This window comes from Macaca thibetana, chromosome X, assembly GCF_024542745.1.
Source record: "Macaca thibetana thibetana isolate TM-01 chromosome X, ASM2454274v1, whole genome shotgun sequence".
NCBI lineage: Eukaryota > Metazoa > Chordata > Mammalia > Primates > Cercopithecidae > Macaca > Macaca thibetana.
Genome location: NC_065598.1, coordinates 101,125,429 through 101,145,175, shown reverse-complemented (window position 1 = coordinate 101,145,175; position 19,747 = coordinate 101,125,429). Strand labels below are relative to the sequence as shown.

Below are 19,747 nucleotides of genomic sequence, written 5' to 3'. Positions count from 1 at the left end.
AGGAATCTGGCTACTTCCCTTTTACTAGTTTTGGTTAATAAAGTCACTTTCTTTCTACCAGACGTCGCTCTTGTTAATTACACTCTGCAAGTGGTAAGCATCTGGACCTGCATTTCATTACAAAACTACCAAAAAGAATTCTCTATCCAGTGAAACTATCCTTCAAAAATGAAGGCTAAATAAGATGTTCCCAGATTAATAAAGACTGAGAGAATTTGCTGCTAACAAACCTACCTTCTAAGAAATACTAAAGGAAGACCTTCAATGTTGAAAGAAAATGACACCAGATCCAGAACTACAGGAAGAAATGTAGAGCAATGGAAAAGGTAAATATGTAGGTTAATAATGAAACACTCTATACTTTTTTAAAGATGTAAGATTACATGAAGCAATAATTATAACAGTATTACTGGGCTAGTCATATATAGATACAATATATATGACAGCAACAACATAAAAAAGAGGGATAACTTATTGTTGCTAAATTGCTATATTTTCCTGAAATTATGTTAGTATTAATCTGAAGGAGGTTCTCGTTAGTTAAGATTCATACTGTAATACCTAGAGCAACCATAAGAAAATAACTAAAAATTAGCTAAATATCTACAGGGAAATTAAATTGGTGCACACACAGAAATATTTAACTGAAAAGAATGCAGTAAAGGGAAACAGAGAAACAACAATCAAAAAAGAAACAAAGAGGAGGCAGAGCAAGATGGCCGAATAGGAACAGCTCCAGTCTCCAACTCCCAGCGCGAGCGACACAGAAGACCGGTGATTTCTGCATTTTCAACTGAAGTACTGGGTTCATCTCACTAGGGAGTGCCGGCCAATCGGTGCTGGTCAGCTGCTGCAGCCCGAACAGCGAGAGCTGAAGCAGGGCGAGGCATCACCTCACCTGGGAAGCGCAAGGGGAAAGGGAATCCCTTTTCCTAGCCAGGGGAACTGAGACACACAACACCTGGAAAATCGGGTAACTCCCAACCCAATACTGCGCATTAAGCAAACAGGCACACCAGGAGATTATATCCCACACCTGGCCGGGAGGGTCCCACGCCCACGGAGCCTCCCTCATTGCTAGCACAGCAGTCTGCGATCTCGTGGCAAGGCAGCAGCGAGGCTGGGGGAGGGGCGCCCGCCATTGCTGAGGCTTAAGTAGGTAAACAAAGCTGCTGGGAAGCTCGAACTGGGTGGAGCTCACAGCAGCTCAAGGAAACCGGCCTGTCTCTGTAGACTCCACCTCTGGGGACAGGGCACAGTAAACAACAAAAAAAGCAGCAGAAACCTCTGCAGATGCAAACGACTCTGTCTGGCAGCTTTGAAGAGAGCAGTGGATCTCCCAACATGGAGGTTGAGATCTGAGAACGGACAGACTGCCTGCTCAAGTGGGTCCCTGACCCCTGAGTAGCCTAACTGGGAGACATCCCCCACTAGGGGCAGTCTGACACCCTACACCTCACAGGGTGGAGTACACCCCTGAGAGGAAGCTTCCAAAGCAAGAATCAGACAGGTACACTCGCTGTTCAGAAATATTCTATCTTCTGCAGCCTCTGCTGCTGATACCCAGGCAAACAGGGTCTGGAGTGGACCTCAAGCAATCTCCAACAGACCTACAGCTGAGGGTCCTGACTATTAGAAGGAAAACTATCAAACAGGAAGGACACCTACACCAAAACCCCATCAGTACATCGCCATCATCATCAAAGACCAGAGGCAGATAAAACCACAAAGATGGGGAAAAAGCAGGGCAGAAAAGCTGGAAATTCAAAAAATAAGAGCGCATCTCCCCCTGCAAAGGAGCGCAGCTCATCGCCAGCAACGGATCAAAGCTTGACGGAGAATGACTTTGACGAGATGGGAGAAGAAGGCTTCAGTCCATCGAACTTCTCAGAGGTAAAGGAGGAATTACGTACCCAGCGCAAAGAAACTAAAAATCTTGAAAAAAAAGTGGAAGAATTGATGGCTTGCGTAATTAATGCAGAGAAGGTCATAAACGAAATGAAAGAGATGAAAACCATGACACGGGAAATACGTGACAAATGCACAAGCTTCAGTAACTGACTCGATCAACTGGAAGAAAGAGTATCTGCGATTGAGGATCAAATGAACGAAATGAAGCGAGAAGAGAAACCAAAAGAAAAAAGAAGAAAAAGAAATGAACAAAACCTGCAAGAAGTATGGGATTATGTAAAAAGACCAAATCTACGTCTGATTGGGGTGCCTGAAAGTGAGGGGGAAAATGGAACCAAGTTGGAAAACACTCTTCAGGATATCATCCAGGAGAACTTCCCCAACCTAGTAGGGCAGGCCAACATTCAAATCCAGGAAATACAGAGAAGGCCACAAAGATACTCCTCAAGAAGAGCAACTCCAAGACACATAATTGCCAGATTCATCAAAGATGAAATGAAGGAAAAAATCTGAAGGGCAGTCAGAGAGAAAGGTCGGGTTACCCACAAAGGGAAGCCCATCAGACTAACAGCAGATCTCTCGGCAGAAACTCTCCAAGCCAGAAGAGAGTGGGGGCCAATATTCAACATTCTTAAAGAAAAGAATTTTCAACCCAGAATTTCATATCCAGCCAAACTAAGTTTCATAAGTGAAGGAGAAATAAAATCCTTTACAGATAAGCAAATGCTTAGAGATTTTGTCACCACTAGGCCTGCCTTACAAGAGACCCTGAAGGAAGCACTCAACATGGAAAGGAACAACTGGTACCAGCCATTGCAAAAACATGCCAAAATGTAAAGACCATCGAGGCTAGGAAGAAACTGCATCAACTAACGAGCAAAATAACCAGTTAATATCATAATGGCAGGATCAAGTTCACACATAACAATATTAACCTTAAATGTAAATGGACTACATGCTCCAATTAAAAGACACAGACTGGCAAACTGGATAAAGAGTCATGATCCATCAGTCTGCTGTATTCAGGAGACCCATCTCACACGCAGAGACATACATAGGCTTAAAATAAAGGGATGGGGAAGATTTACCAAGCAAATGGAGAACAAAAAAAGCGGGGGTTGCAATACTAGTCTCTGATAAAACAGACTTTAAACCATCAAAGATCAAAAGAGACAAAGAAGGCCATTACATAATGGTAAAAGGATCAATTCAATAGGAAGAGCTAACTATCCTAAATATATAAGCACCCAATACAGGAGCACCCAGATTCATAAAGCAAGTCCTTAGAGACTTACAAAGAGACTTAGACTCCCATACAATAATAATGGGAGACTTCAACACTCCACTGTCAACATTAGACAGATCAGTGAGACAGAAAGTTAACAAGGATATCCAGGAATTGAACTCATCTCTGCAGCAAGCAGACCTAATAGACATCTATAGAACTCTCCACCCCAAATCAACAGAATATACGTTCTTCTCAGCACCACATAGCACTTATTCCAAAATTGACCACATAATTGGAAGTAAAGCATTCCTCAGCAAATGTACAAGAACAGAAATTATAACAAACTGTCTCTCAGACCACAGTGCAATCAAACTAGAACTCAGGACTAAGAAACTCAATCAAAACCGCTCAACTACATGGAAACTGAACAACCTGCTCCTGAATGACTACTGGGTACATAACGAAATGAAGGCAGAAATAAAGATGTTCTTTGAAACCAATGAGAACAAAGATACAACATACCAGAATCTCTGGGACACATTTAAAGTAGTGTGTAGAGGGAAATTTATAGCACTAAATGCCCACAAGAGAAAGCAGGAAAGATCTAAACTTGACACTCTAACAACACAATTAACAGAACTAGAGAAGCAAGAGCAAATACATTCAAAAGCTAGCAGAAGGCAAGAAATAACTAAGATCAGAGCAGAACTGAAGGAGATAGAGACACAAAAAACCCAACAAAAAATCAATGAATCCAGGAGTTGGTTTTTTGAAAAGATCAACAAAATTGACAGACCGCTAGCAAGACTAATAAAGAAGAAAAGAGAGAAGAATCAAATAGACGCAATAAAAAATGATAAAGGGGATATCACCACCGACCCCACAGAAATACAAACTACCATCAGAGAATACTATGAATACCTCTACGCAAATAAACTAGAAAATCTAGAAGAAATGGATAATTTCCTGGACACTTACACTGTTCCAAGACTACACCAGGAAGAAGTTGAATCCCTGAATAGACCAATAGCAGGCTCTGAAATTGAGGCAATAATTAATAGCCTACCAACCAAGAAAAGTTCAGGACCAGATGGATTCACAGCTGAATTCTACCAGAGGTACAAGGAGGAGCTGGTACCATTCCTTCTGAAACTATTCCAATCAGTAGAAAAAGAGGGAATCCTCCCTAACTCATTTTATGAGGCCAACATCATCCTGATACCAAAGCCTGGCACAGACACAACAAAAAAAGAGAATTTTAGACCAATATCCCTGATGAACATCAATGCAAAAATTCTCAATAAAATACTGGCAAACCAGATTCAGCAGCACATCAAAAAGCTCATCCACCATGATCAAGTGGGCTTCATCCCTGGGATGCAAGGCTGGTTCAACATTCGCAAATCAATAAACATAATCCAGCATATAAACAGAACCAAAGACAAGAACCACATGATTATCTCAATAGATGCAGAAAAGGCTTTTGACAAAATTCAACAGCCCTTCATGCTAAAAACGCTCAATAAATTCGGTATTGATGGAACGTACCTCAAAATCATCAGAGCTATTTATGACAAACCCACAGCCAATATCATACTGAATGGGCAAAAACTGGAAAAATTCCCTTTGAAAACTGGCACAAGACAGGGATGCCCTCTCTCACCACTCCTATTCAACATAGTGTTGGAAGTTCTGGCTAGGGCAATCAGGCAAGAGAAAGAAATAAAGGGTATTCAGTTAGGAAAAGAAGAACTCAAATTGTCCCTGTTTGCAGATGACATGATTGTATATTTAGAAAATCCCATTATCTCAGCCCAAAATCTCTTTAAGCTGATAAGAACTTCATCAAAGTCTCAGGATACAAAATTAATGTGCAAAAATCACAAGCATTTGTATACACCAGTAACAGACAAACAGAGAGCCAAATCATGAATGAACTTCCATTCACAATTGCTTCAAAGAGAATAAAATACCTAAGAATCCAACTGACAAGGGATGTAATGGACCTCTTCAAGGAGAACTACAAACCACTGCTCAGTGAAATAAAAGAGGACACAAACAAATGGAAGAACATATCATGCTCATGGATAGGCAGAATCAATATCGTGAAAATGGCCATACTGCCCAAGGTAATTTATAGATTCAATGCCATCCCCATCAAGCTCCCAATGAGTTTCTTCACAGAATTGGAAAAAACTGCTTTAAAGTTCATATGGAACCAAAAAAGAGCCCGCATCTCCAAGACAATCCTAAGTCAAAAGAACAAAGCTGGAGGCATCACGCTACCTGACTTCAAACTATACTACAAGGCTACAGTAACCAAAACAGCATGGTACTGGTACCAAAACAGAGATATAGACCAATGGAACAGAACAGAGTCCTCAGAAATAATACCACACATCTACAGCCATCTGATCTTTGACAAACCTGAGAGAAACAAGAAATGGGGAAAGGATTCTCTATTTAATAAATGGTGCTGGGAAAATTGGCTAGCCATAAGTAGAAAGCTGAAACTGGATCCTTTCCTTACTCCTTATACGAAAATTAATTCAAGATGGATTAGAGACTTAAATGTTAGACCTCATACCATAAAAATCCTAGAGGAAAACCTAGGTAGTACCATTCAGGACATAGACATGGGCAAAGACTTCATGTCTAAAACACCAAAAGCAACGGCAGCAAAAGCCAAAATTGACAAATGGGATCTCATTAAATTAAAGAGCTTCTGCACAGCAAAAGAAACTACCATCAGAGTGAACAGGCAACCTACAGAATGGGAGAAAATTTTTGCAATCTACTCATCTGACAAAGGGCTAATATCCAGAACCTACAAAGAACTCAAACAAATTTACAAGAAAAAAACAAACAACCCCATCAAAAAGTGGGCAAAGGATATGAACAGACATTTCTCAAAAGAAGACATTCATACAGCCAACAGACACATGAAGAAATGCTCATCATCACTGGCCATCAGAGAAATGCAAATCAAAACCACAATGAGATACCATCTCACACCAGTTAGAATGGCAATCATTAAAAAGTCAGGAAACAACAGGTGCTGGAGAGGATGTGGAGAAATAGGAACACTTTTACACTGTTGGTGGGATTGTAAACTAGTTCAACCATTACGGAAAACAGTATGGCGATTCCTCAAGGATCTAGAACTAGATGTACCATATGACCCAGCCATCCCATTACTGGGTATATTCCCAGAGGATTATAAATTATGCTGCTATAAAGACAAATGCACACGTATGTTTATTGCAGCACTATTCAAAATAGCAAAGACTTGGAATCAACCCAAATGTCCATCAGTGACAGACTGGATTAAGAAAATGTGGCACATATACACCATGGAATACTATGCAGCCATCAAAAAGGATGAGTTTGTGTCCTTTGTAGGGACATGGATGCAGCTGGAAACCATCATTCTTAGCAAACTATCACAAGAACAGAAAACCAAACACCGCATGTTCTCACTCATAGGTGGGAACTGAACAATGAGATCACTTGGACTCAGGAAGGGGAACATCACACACAGGGGCCTATCATGGGGAGGGGGGAGGGGGGAGGGATTGCATTGGGAGTTATACCTGATGGAAATGATGAGCTGATGGGTGCAGCACACCAACATGGCACAAGTATACATATGTAACAAACCTGCACGTTATGCACATGTACACTACAACTTAAAGTATAATAATAATAAATAAATTTAAAAAAATGTTACATAATGTAGGATACATTTTCCTAAAATAATATATTGCACATTGCATTTCTATAGCAAGACACATTAATTGCCTGGAAGTTGAAGTACAATTGTCCCAGAGACATAACTTTTATTGCTCAGAAAAATAAACAATTACAGGGAAGTTATTTACTTAAGGCCAAGTTCAGGAAGAATATGGCAGGAAATTGTCTAAAAGCATAAGACTGTTTAATAATACTTTTAATTTTATTTGTGTCTTAAATATTTAAATTGAATTGTTCTAGTATGACATTGCTTTGAATTTTATTAAACATATATAAAGTGGAGTGGTTTTCTTTATTTCAAAATTCATAATTTTTCATCTGCTCTCCACTTATGGTAGAAAAAAACTCCACACTGATTGCACTGCAGCTTTTCAAGAAAAAAATGAAAAATACTATTTCTTCATTGTTTTAGTTTTCTGAAAATGTCTTCTTTTAAGATATGCAGCTGAAATCATAAGGCCATATGAATATTTGGCAATGATCTCATAAGTCTGTTTGATATGATCACAAGAAGATAAACTTGACTTCAAAGAAGAATTATTTAGCAAAAATGTCTCTTTTTTATCAGCATGTTGGTAATTTTCTCATACACCCTCTTTATATGAATAAATCTAAAAAACTGAAAAAAAAAAAAAAAGAATCAGACAGGTACACTCACTGTTCAGAAGTATTCTATCTTCTGCAGCCTCTGCTGCTGATACCCAGGCAAACAGGGTCTGGAGTGGACCTCAAGCAATCTCCAACAGACCTACAGCTGAGGGTCCTGACTGTTAGAAGGAAAACTATCAAACAGGAAGGACACCTACACCAAAACCCCATCAGTACATCACCATCATCAAAGACCAGAGGCAGATAAAACCACAAAGATGGGGAAAAAGCAGGGCAGAAAAGCTGGAAATTCCAAAAATAAGAGCGCATCTCCCCCGGCAAAGGAGCGCAGCTCATCGCCAGCAACGGATCAAAGCTGGACGGAGAATGACTTTGACGAGATGAGAGAAGAAGGCTTCAGTCCATCAAATTTCTCAGAGCTAAAGGAGGAATTACGTACCCAGCGCAAAGAAACTAAAAATCTTGAAAAAAAAGTGGAAGAATTGATGGCTAGAGTAATTAATGCAGAGAAGGTCATAAACGAAATGAAAGAGATGAAAACCATGACACGAGAAATACGTGACAAATGCACAAGCTTCAGTAACCGACTCGATCAACTGGAAGAAAGAGTATCTGCGATTGAGGATCAAATGAATGAAATGAAGCGAGAAGAGAAACCAAAAGAAAAAAGAAGAAAAAGAAATGAACAAAACCTGCAAGAAGTATGGGATTATGTAAAAAGACCAAATCTACGTCTGATTGGGGTGCCTGAAAGTGAGGGGGAAAATGGAACCAAGTTGGAAAACACTCTTCAGGATATCATCCAGGAGAACTTCCCCAACCTAGTAGGGCAGGCCAACATTCAAATCCAGGAAATACAGAGAACGCCACAAAGATACTCCTCGAGAAGAGCAACTCCAAGACACATAATTGCCAGATTCACCAAAGTTGAAATGAAGGAAAAAATCTTAAGGGCAGCCAGAGAGAAAGGTCGGGTTACCCACAAAGGGAAGCCCATCAGACTAACAGCAGATCTCTCGGCAGAAACTCTCCAAGCCAGAAGAGAGTGGGGGCCAATATTCAACATTCTTAAAGAAAAGAATTTTCAACCCAGAATTTCATATCCAGCCAAACTAAGTTTCATAAGTGAAGGAGAAATAAAATCCTTTACAGATAAGCAAATGCTTAGAGATTTTGTCACCACTAGGCCTGCCTTACAAGAGACCCTGAAGGAAGCACTCAACATGGAAAGGAACAACTGGTACCAGCCATTGCCAAAACATGCCAAAATGTAAAGACCATCGAGGCTAGGAAGAAACTGCATCAACTAACGAGCAAAATAACCAGTTAATATCATAATGGCAGGATCAAGTTCACACATAACAATATTAACCTTAAATGTAAATGGACTACATGCTCCAATTAAAAGACACAGACTGGCAAACTGGATAAAGAGTCAAGACCCATCCGTCTGCTGTATTCAGGAGACCCATCTCACACGCAGAGACATACATAGGCTCAAAATAAAGGGATGGAGGAAGATTTACCAAGCAAATGGAGAACAAAAAAAAGCGGGGGTTGCAATACTAGTCTCTGATAAAACAGACTTTAAACCATCAAAGATCAAAAGAGACAAAGAAGGCCATTACATAATGGTAAAGGGATCAATTCAACAGGAAGAGCTAACTATCCTAAATATATATGCACCCAATACAGGAGCACCCAGATTCAGAAAGCAAGTCCTTAGAGACTTACAAAGAGACTTAGACTCCCATACAATAATAATGGGAGACTTCAACACTCCACTGTCAACATTAGACAGATCAACGAGACAGAAAGTTAACAAGGATATCCAGGAATTGAACTCATCTCTGCAGCAAGCAGACCTAATAGACATCTATAGAACTCTCCACCCCAAATCAACAGAATAGACATTCTTCTCAGCACCACATCGTACTTACTCCAAAATCGACCACGTAATTGGAAGTAAAGCATTCCTCAGCAAATGTACAAGAACAGAAATTATAACAAACTGTCTCTCAGACCACAGTGCAATCAAACTAGAACTCAGGACTAAGAAACTCAATCAAAACCGCTCAACTACATGGAAACTGAATAACCTGCTCCTGAATGACTACTGGGTACATAACGAAATGAAGGCAGAAATAAAGATGTTCTTTGAAACCAATGAGAACAAAGATACAACATACCAGAATCTCTGGGACACATTTAAAGCAGTGTGTAGAGGGAAATTTATAGCACTAAATGCCCACAAGAGAAAGCAGGAAAGATCTAAAATTGACACTCTAACATCACAATTAAAAGAACTAGAGAAGCAAGAGCAAACACATTCGAAAGCTAGCAGAAGGCAAGAAATAACTAAGATCACAGCAGAACTGAAGGAGATAGAGACACAAAAAACTCTCCAAAAAATCAATGAATCCAGGAGTTGGTTTTTTGAAAAGATCAACAAAATTGACAGACCACTAGCAAGACTAATAAAGAAGAAAAGAGAGAAGAATCAAATCGATGCAATAAAAAATGATAAAGGGGATATCACCACCGACCCCACAGAAATACAAACTACCATCAGAGAATACTATAAACACCTCTACGTAAATTAACTGGAAAATCTAGAAGAAATGGATAATTTCCTGGACACTTACACTCTTCCAAGACTAAACCAGGAAGAAGTTGAATCCCTGAATAGACCAATAGCAGGCTCTGAAATTGAGGCAATAATTAATAGCCTACCAACCAAAAAAAGTCCAGGACCAGATGGATTCACAGCTGAATTCTACCAGAGGTACAAGGAGGAGTTGGTACCATTCCTTCTGAAACTATTCCAATCAATAGAAAAAGAGGGAATCCTCCCTAACTCATTTTATGAGGCCAACATCATCCTGATACCAAAGCCTGGCACAGACACAACAAAAAAAGAGAATTTTAGACCAATATCCCTGATGAACATCGATGCAAAAATCTTCAATAAAGTACTGGCAAACCGGATTCAGCAACACATCCAAAAGCTCATCCACCATGATCAAGTGGGCTTCATCCCTGGGATGCAAGGCTGGTTCAACATTCACAAATCAATAAACATAATCCAGCATATAAACAGAACCAAAGACAAGAACCACATGATTATCTCAATAGATGCAGAAAAGGCTTTTGACAAAATTCAACAGCCCTTCATGCTAAAAACGCTCAATAAATTCGGTATTGATGGAACGTACCTCAAAATCATCAGAGCTATTTATGACAAACCCACAGCCAATATCATACTGAATGGGCAAAAACTGGAAAAATTCCCTTTGAAATCTGGCACAAGACAGGGATGCCCTCTCTCACCACTCCTATTCAACATAGTGTTGGAAGTTCTGGCTAGGGCAATTAGGCAAGAGAAAGAAATCAAGGGTATTCAGTTAGGAAAAGAAGAACTCAAATTGTCCCTGTTTGCAGATGACATGGGTGTATATTTAGAAAACCCCATTGTCTCAGCCCAAAATCTCCTTAAGCTGATAAGCAACTTCAGCAAAGTCTCAGGATACAAAATCAATGTGCAAAAATCACAAGCATTCGTATACACCAGTAACAGACAAACAGAGAGCCAAATCATGAATGAACTTCCATTCACAATTGCTTCAAAGAGAATAAAATACCTAGGAATCCAACTCACAAGGGATGTAAAGGACCTCTTCAAGGAGAACTACAAACCACTGCTCAGTGAAATAAAAGAGGACACAAACAAATGGAAGAACATACCATGCTCATGGATAGGAAGAATCAATATTGTGAAAATGGCCATAATGCCCAAGGTAATTTATAGATTCAATGCCATCCCCATCAAGCTCCCAATGAGTTTCTTCACAGAATTGGAAAAAAACTGCTTTAAAGTTCATATGGAACCAAAAAAGAGCCCGCATCTCCAAGACAATCCTAAGTCAAAAGAACAAAGCTGGAGGCATCACGCTACCTGACTTCAAACTATACTACAAGGCTACAGTAACCAAAACAGCATGGTACTGGTACCAAAACAGAGATATAGACCAATGGAACAGAACAGAGTCCTCAGAAATAATACCACACATCTACAGCCATCTGATCTTTGACAAACCTGAGAGAAACAAGAAATGGGGAAAGGATTCCCTATTTAATAAATGGTGCTGGGAAAATTGGCTAGCCATAAGTAGAAAGCTGAAACTGGATCCTTTCCTTACTCCTTATACGAAAATTAATTCAAGATGGATTAGAGACTTAAATGTTAGACCTCATACCATAAAAATCCTAGAGGAAATCCTAGGTAGTACCATTCAGGACATAGGCATGGGCAAAGACTTCATGTCTAAAACACCAAAAGCAACGGCAGCAAAAGCCAAAATTGACAAATGGGATCTCATTAAATTAAAGAGCTTCTGCACAGCAAAAGAAACTACCATTAGAGTGAACCGGCAACCTACAGAATGGGAGAAAATTTTTGCAATCTACTTATCTGACAAAGGGCTAATATCCAGAACCTACAAAGAACTCAAACAAATTTACAAGAAAAAAACAAACAACCCCATCAAAAAGTGGGCAAAGGATATGAACAGACATTTCTCAAAAGAAGACATTCATACAGCCAACAGACACATGAAAAAATGCTCATCATCACTCACCATCAGAGAAATGCAAATCAAAACCACAATGAGATACCATCTCACACCAGTTAGAATGGCGATCATTAAAAAGTCAGGAAACAACAGGTGCTGGAGAGGATGTGGAGAAATAGGAACACTTTTACACTGTTGGTGGGATTGTAAACTAGTTCAACCATTATGGAAAACAGTATGGCGATTCCTCAAGGATCTAGATGTACCATATGACCCAGCCATCCCATTACTGGGTATATACCCAAAGGATTATAAATTATGCTGCTATAAAGACACATGCACACGTATGTTTATTGCAGCACTATTCACAATAGCAAAGACTTGGAATCAACCCAAATGTCCATCTGTGACAGATTGGATTAAGAAAATGTGGCACATATACACCATGGAATACTATGCAGCCATCAAAAAGGATGAGTTTGTGTCCTTTGTAGGGACATGGATGCAGCTGGAAACCATCATTCTTAGCAAACTATCACAAGAACAGAAAACCAAACACCGCATGTTCTTACTCATAGGTGGGAACTGAACAATGAGACCACTTGGACTCAGGAAGGGGAACATCACACACAGGGGCCTATCATGGGGAGGGGGGAGGGGGGAGGGATTGCATTGGGAGTTATACCTGATGTAAATGACGAGTTGATGGGTGCAGCACACCAACATGGCACAAGTATACATATGTAACAAACCTGCACGTTATGCACATGTACCCTACAACTTAAAGTATAATAATAATAAATAAATTTAAAAAAAATAAAAAATAAATAAAATAAATAAAAAAAAATTAAATGTATATGTACCATATAATCCACCCATTCCATTTTCACGTATATACCCAAGAGAATTAAAAGCAGGGACTAGAACAGATATTTGCACACCAATGTTCATAACAGCTTTCCATATTCATAGCAGCACTATTTACCATAGCTAAAAGGTGGAAGCATTCCAAGTGTTCATTGAAGAATGAATGGATAAATGATATGTGGTATATCCACACAATGGAATATTATTCAGCCTTACAAGGGAAGGAAATTCTGACACATGCTGCAATGTGGATGGACCGTGAAGACTTCCTAAGTAAAATCAGTCACAAAAGGACATGTTGTCTGGTTCCACAAAGTTATCTAGAATTGTCAAAAAGTATAAAGATAGAAAGTAGAATGGTGGTTTCCATGGAATAGAGACAGGCGGAATGAAGCTTTACTGTTTAATCGGTACAGTTTCAGTTTGAGAAAAAAAAAAAATCATAGAGATGAATGGTAGTGATGGTTGCACAAAAATGTGAATGCTTGTAATGCCACTGAACTTTATAGTTAAAATGGTTAAAATGGTAATAAAATAACTCACTGAGCTGTACCATTTAAGATGTGTACATTTCAAAATGGACACATTTGATGAAAAAGAAAGAGTCTAGGAATCCATAGTAATGCTAATGAAGAAGGGGGTAACTTCTTTTCACATAAGAATACCAACTTATACTTGTGGAATGAGTTTAAAATGACCAGGTTGCAACCATCATCATAATCACTGGTTCTGGAAAGAAGCGTCATTGAAATATTTTGAGGAACAGAGTATTCAAATAGTCTCAAAGCATTGCCAACAGATTATTAATTTTATTTATAAAGGATAAACAATGCTTTTACAGTGATTTAATCTGTCAGATATCTCATTAAGCAAATGGTCAAACTAAGAATAACCAATAAAAGGAAAAAACAGAAATCATGTGCCTCACTGAAAAAGACACAGGATCACCCAAATCTTATTTCTATCACAAATATATAATGTGAATCTAATTTTGAGCAAAGAGATGAATTCAAATGGAAGATAATTTTACAAAATAATTAGCCTGGTTATTTAAAAAATGTCAATGCCATGAAATCAATTTAAAATAAACTTAAATTACCTTGAATTTGTACAATTTTTTTATTTGTTAATTGTACCTCAATAAAGATGGAAAAAATAAGTACAAATAAAAGGGCTTGGAAACTGTTCTAATTAAAGGCAACATGAAAATATAATGTGAAAATAAATGGAATGCATGATCTTTGCTTGGATTCTGGATCAGAAAATTATTACTAAGGATATCATTGGGATAAATGGGAAAATTTGAATATAGTATATGTTTTAGACATAGTATCTTATCAATGTTAAATTTTTTGAATATGATAGCTATATTTTGGTTATGTAGGAGAAGGTCTTGATTCTTATGAAACACATGCTAACTAATTTAGGGGTGAATTATCATATCTGCAACTAACTCTCAAATGGTTTAGAAAAAAATACAGATGTACTTACCCATGTATGTAGACAGCATAAATGTGATATAATGTTAACAACTGGTTAATCTAGGTAAAAGGCATGTGAGTGTTCATTGTAAATTTCTTGCAATTATTCTGTGGGTTTAAAATTTTTCCAAATAAAAAAAAGTTGTGAAAAATAAAATAATAATCTTTAAAAATATTTAGTCTCACCTAAAGGCATTTAATATTCTGGGACCGAAGCTTATATATTTGAAGGAAGAAAGGAATGGCTGGATGGCTAGATAAATAGCTTGGAGTCAAATGCTCTAAATTCTAGTCCAAGTTCTATCATTAACTTGTCATTTCATTTGAGTTTTTTCATGGGTCAGATAAGGGGTGATAATACCTCCTTGCCATGTTTACTTTATGGGGCTGTTGTAGGGATTAAATGAGATAACAGATTAAAAAAAGTAAACTGACAAGGGGAAAAGTGCTATTCAAATTCAGAACACTCATATTGTTATTATCAATCCTGGAATATTTTTACAATGGCCACTACCAAATCCATTGTTGGAAAATCAGAAGTATTGATTTGCACATTTTCAATGGTGTACCTTTACGCCTTTGCTTTTGTAATCCCTGTATCCTATGACATGGGTATTCCCTGATATGACTGATAGCCATTGCAGGCTATCATTGGCAATGAATGAGACCAGTGGCATCCAAGAGGATTCTCCTACATGCCTTCTTTCTGGGCAGCAGTTCTGCATATTTTCCATTTGAATCAGTGGTAGGAGTTCTTGTTAAATCAAGTGGAATCAGAAAAGGTAGTGGGCAAAGGGAGGCTTGTAGAAGGAAAGAGGAAGGAAAGGTGGCAGGGTCACAAAGAGGCTACTAGATACATTATAAGGGAGAGGACCAGAAAGTCCTGACACTGTCACCTAAAGATATCTATCTTATTGAGGTGTTCTGATTTTTCACTAGAACCACTACTACCAGTTTGCCATGTATTTAGTGGTAAAAAAAAAAAAAAAATGATTCAAAGGTCGATATCTCATATACAGTATTTGGAAATACACAAGTCAATTCTGTTTCAATAATCACAGCATGGGGCAAGACTCAATTACTGATTCCATATCTTAGGCACACAAATTGTACCATAGTTGCCCTAAGGGTAACTTTTGGTAAAACAACAACAACATTAAAATCCCTAAACTATTTCACAAAGGAAACACACACACACACCACACTCACATTTACTGCATGTCCTTTTTCTCCTGTAGGCTTTGAGGAGAAAGCCACATTTGTGACTTATGATCCACAACTGGCCATTATTTACTTGGTAGAGACATCGATTCACATCGAGACATAAATAGTAGAGACCTAGAAATACAGGTCCATTCAATTGCACCATCTTACAAATAATGGCTACTGATCAATCTTATTTTAAATTATGTCTTCTGTCATTCATTCATTCAATTCTTACAACTCACTCTAGAAACTGGTCTTTTGGATTGTGGTTAGGTGCTCGTTGTCAAATTCTCATTAATAGAATAACCACATTAAACAGACTAGGAGGTAGCATATTGCACTTGTCCAGAATTCAAGAGACTTTTCTCCCTGGACTTTGTGAACTAAAAAATTTCGGCATGAAGTCCTTGCCCATGCCTATGTCCTGAACGGTATTGTCTAGGGTTTCTTCTAGGGCTTTTATGGTTTTAGGTCTAACATTTAAGTCTCGAATCCATCTTCAATTAATTTTTGTATAAGGTGTAAGGAAGGGTACAGTTTCAGCTTTCTACTTATGGCTAGTCAGTTTTCCCAGTACCATTTATTAAATAGGGAATTCTTTCCCCATTTCTTGTTTCTGTCAAGTTTATAAAAGATCAGATGGTTGTAGATGTGTGGTATTATTTCTGAGGGTTCTGTTTTGTTCCATTGGTCTATATCTCTGTTTTGGTACCAGTACCATACTGTTTTGGTTACTGTAGCCTTGTAGTATAGTTTGAAGTCAGGTAGCGTGATGCCTCCAGCTTTGTTCTTTTGGCTTAGGATTGTCTTGGCAATGTGAGCTCTTTTTTGAGTCCATATGAACTTAAAGTAGTTTTTTCCAATTCTGTGAAGAAAGTCATTGGTAGCTTGCTGGGGATGGCATTGAATCTATAAATTACCTTGGGCATTATGGCCATTTTCACAATATTGATTCTTCCTATCCATGAGCATGGACTGTTTTTTCATTTGTTTGTGTTCTCTTTTATTTCACTGAGCAGTGGTTTGTAGTTCTCCTTGAAGCGGTCCTTCACATCCTTTGTAAGTTGGATTCCTAGGTATTTTATTCTCTTTGAAGCAATTGTGAATGGAAGTTCATTCATGATTTGACTCTCTGTTTGTCTGTTATTAGTGTATAAGAATATTCGTAATTTTTGCACATTGATTTTGTATCCTGAGACTTTGCTGAAGTTGCTTATCAGCTTAGGGAGACTGGGCTGAGATGATGGGGTTTTCTAAATATACAATCATGTCATCTGCAAACAGGGACAATAAGCAATGGCAACAAAAGCCAAAATTGACAAATAGGATCTAATTAAACTAAAGAGCTTCTGCACAGCAAAAGAAACCACCATCAGAGTGAACAGGCAACCAAAATTGACAAATAGGATCTAATTAAACTAAAGAGCTTCTGCACAGCAAAAGAAACCACCATCAGAGTGAACAGGCAACCTACAGAATGGGAGAACATTTTTGCAATCTACTCATCTGACAAAAGGCTAATATCCAGAACCTACAAAGAACTCAAACAAATTTACAAGAAAAAAACAAACAACCCCATCAAAAAAATGGGCAAAGGATATGAACAGACACTTCTCAAAAGAAGACATTTATGCACCCAACAGACACATGAAAAAATGCTCATCATCACTGGCCATCAGAGAAATGCAAATCAAAACCACAATGAGATACCATCTCACACCAGTTAGAATGGCGATCATTAAAAAGTCAGGAAACCACAGGTGTTGGAGAGAACGTGGAGAAATAGGAACACTTTTACACTGTTGGTGGGATTGTAAACTAGTTCAACCATTGTGGAAGACAGTGTGGGGATTCCTCAAGGATCTAGAACTAGAAATACCATTTGACCCAGCTATCCCATTACTGGGTATATACCCAAAGGATTATAAATCATGCTGCTATAAAGACACCTACACACATAAGTTTATTGTGGCACTATTCACAATAGCAAAGACTTGGAACGCACCCAAATGTCCATCAATGACAGACTGGATTAAGAAAATGTGGCACATACACACACACCATGGAATACTATGCAGCCATAAAAAAAGGATTTCATGTCCTTTGTAGGGACATGGATGCAGCTGGGAACCATCATTCTCAGCAAACTGTCACAAGAACAGAAAACCAAACACCGCATGTTCTCACTCATAGGTGGGAACTGAACAGTGAGAACACTTGGACACAGGAAAGGGACCATCACACACCAGGGCCTGTTGTGGGGTGTGGGGAGGAGGAAGGGATAGCATTAGGAGATACAACTAATGTAAATGACAAGTTAGTGGGTGCAGCACACCAACATGGCACATGTATACATACGTAACAAACCTGCACTTTGTGCACATGTACCCTAGAACATAAAGTATAATAATAAAAAAATTAAAATAATAATTTTCTTAGTTTCTTCATCTGTAAAATGAACCTAATATATTTTGCTCAACCTTATTGGTATTATGATGATCAAATCCAGAAATGCATTCAAGACAATCCATACTATAAAATGTAAACATTATTATTTTGCATCAAACTTTGATATACACGAAATACATGTCTCCTGCCCAGAAAGCACTAAACCAGAAAAAGAACCAGACAGTACAAAGACAACTTAATGTATTTTTCAATTATGACTGAATCAACAGCCAAGATGTCAAATCGCACTACTGAAATTTCTGTGTAGCCAAGTTGTAAAGCTTAGAATAAAATTTAGAGCCTGGCAAAGAGTAAATGTCAAAATGCCAGAGTCCCTTTTTCCTGGCAGCATTAATGAAGCCCATAATAGCAAAGAATGACAGCAGTCCTGTCAATAACCACCAACATAGGAACACTGCTTGTCTAGGCATGATGGAATCATGCTATTTCTAAATGTGATGCTTTGTCCAATACTAAATATTTGACTCAATATTTGATCTTTGATACATGGGAGAACACAATCAAGGAAGAACAAATTGAGAGAAACGTTGATGAAATCTGTTATTAAATAATTAGTGGCATTTTCTGTATGGTAAAACAATTTGACAAGTCTGATCTTCTCAATGGCAGAGTTTTAACCTGAGTTCTCCTGGAGGAGATTGAGGTGATTAAATCATGTATTTCTTAAAAACAATAGCAAAGCCTTAAATGGGCAACACACTGGTCATACCTGATAAAAATTCAAGGAAGTTACATATCTGTCATATTTGGAATTATTAAACATTTTCTAAAATGATGAAAAATAAGAAAACACAAAGAAAACAGATAAAGTTACTCTATATGGGAAACATTGAGAAAAGATTGGGGCTAGTATTTAATATTACTTGTTTTAGAACCACAGCTGCTGATACAGTAGTTATTTTAATTACTACTAATACAATCCATTTCAACTGTGGGATTACGAAAGCTTTGGGTATAAAGTGCAATTTCCATGTATGAATCTCAAAATGTCTAACAAACATTATCCACCTTTCATGAGAAGAGTAAAGTCAGCATTTTTTGCCAGCGGAGAAAGAGTTATTAACTTGCCTGCAGATGCAGGGTGCCATGGGACAGAGGCAACTTGTATGAGTTTACAAAGTAGAGGCAATTAATTTCCTTCTATTCTTTTCCCTCTTGCTAACTTGGGAAGAGGCAGGGAAGAGAGAATAAGAGAAAGAGAGAAGTATTTTCTATCTTTTGTGCTCCAGAGGGAAGAACTAAGCAAATACAATGAAACTGCATCAAGTAATTGATTGACTAGTCAACTCACAAAGATGCACCAAGCACATATACCCATATCTGTGCCAATCATTGATATAAAGAGTGAAACCAGTCATTATCCTTAATTAATACTGTGATTACAAAAGAAAATGTTGTTATCTTTTAGACATAAGTGCTGAAGTATTTAGGGGTGAAACATCATGTTATTTGTAATTACCTTAACGTAAATCTGGAAAAATAAAGAGGGAGCAAACATGGCAAAATGTTCAGTTGTACAATCTAGGTACTAGATATTTGGGCATTCATTATATTATTCTTTTTGCTTTTCTGTACATTTTCAAAGCCTTATACTAAAAGGTTAGATTTTTTTACCAATTCAGAGTAATGAGAAAATGCTAATTTAAATCAGA

The 19,747-nt window shown here is 38.0% G+C and overlaps 1 protein-coding gene across 1 annotated transcript in view; it reads right to left on the bottom strand.

The window, feature by feature from the left end:
- The window catches only part of IL1RAPL2 (interleukin 1 receptor accessory protein like 2), a 604,886-nt gene that overhangs the window by 229,864 nt on the left and 355,275 nt on the right, over nucleotides 1-19,747 (bottom strand). The gene's annotated exons all lie outside the window — the stretch shown is intronic.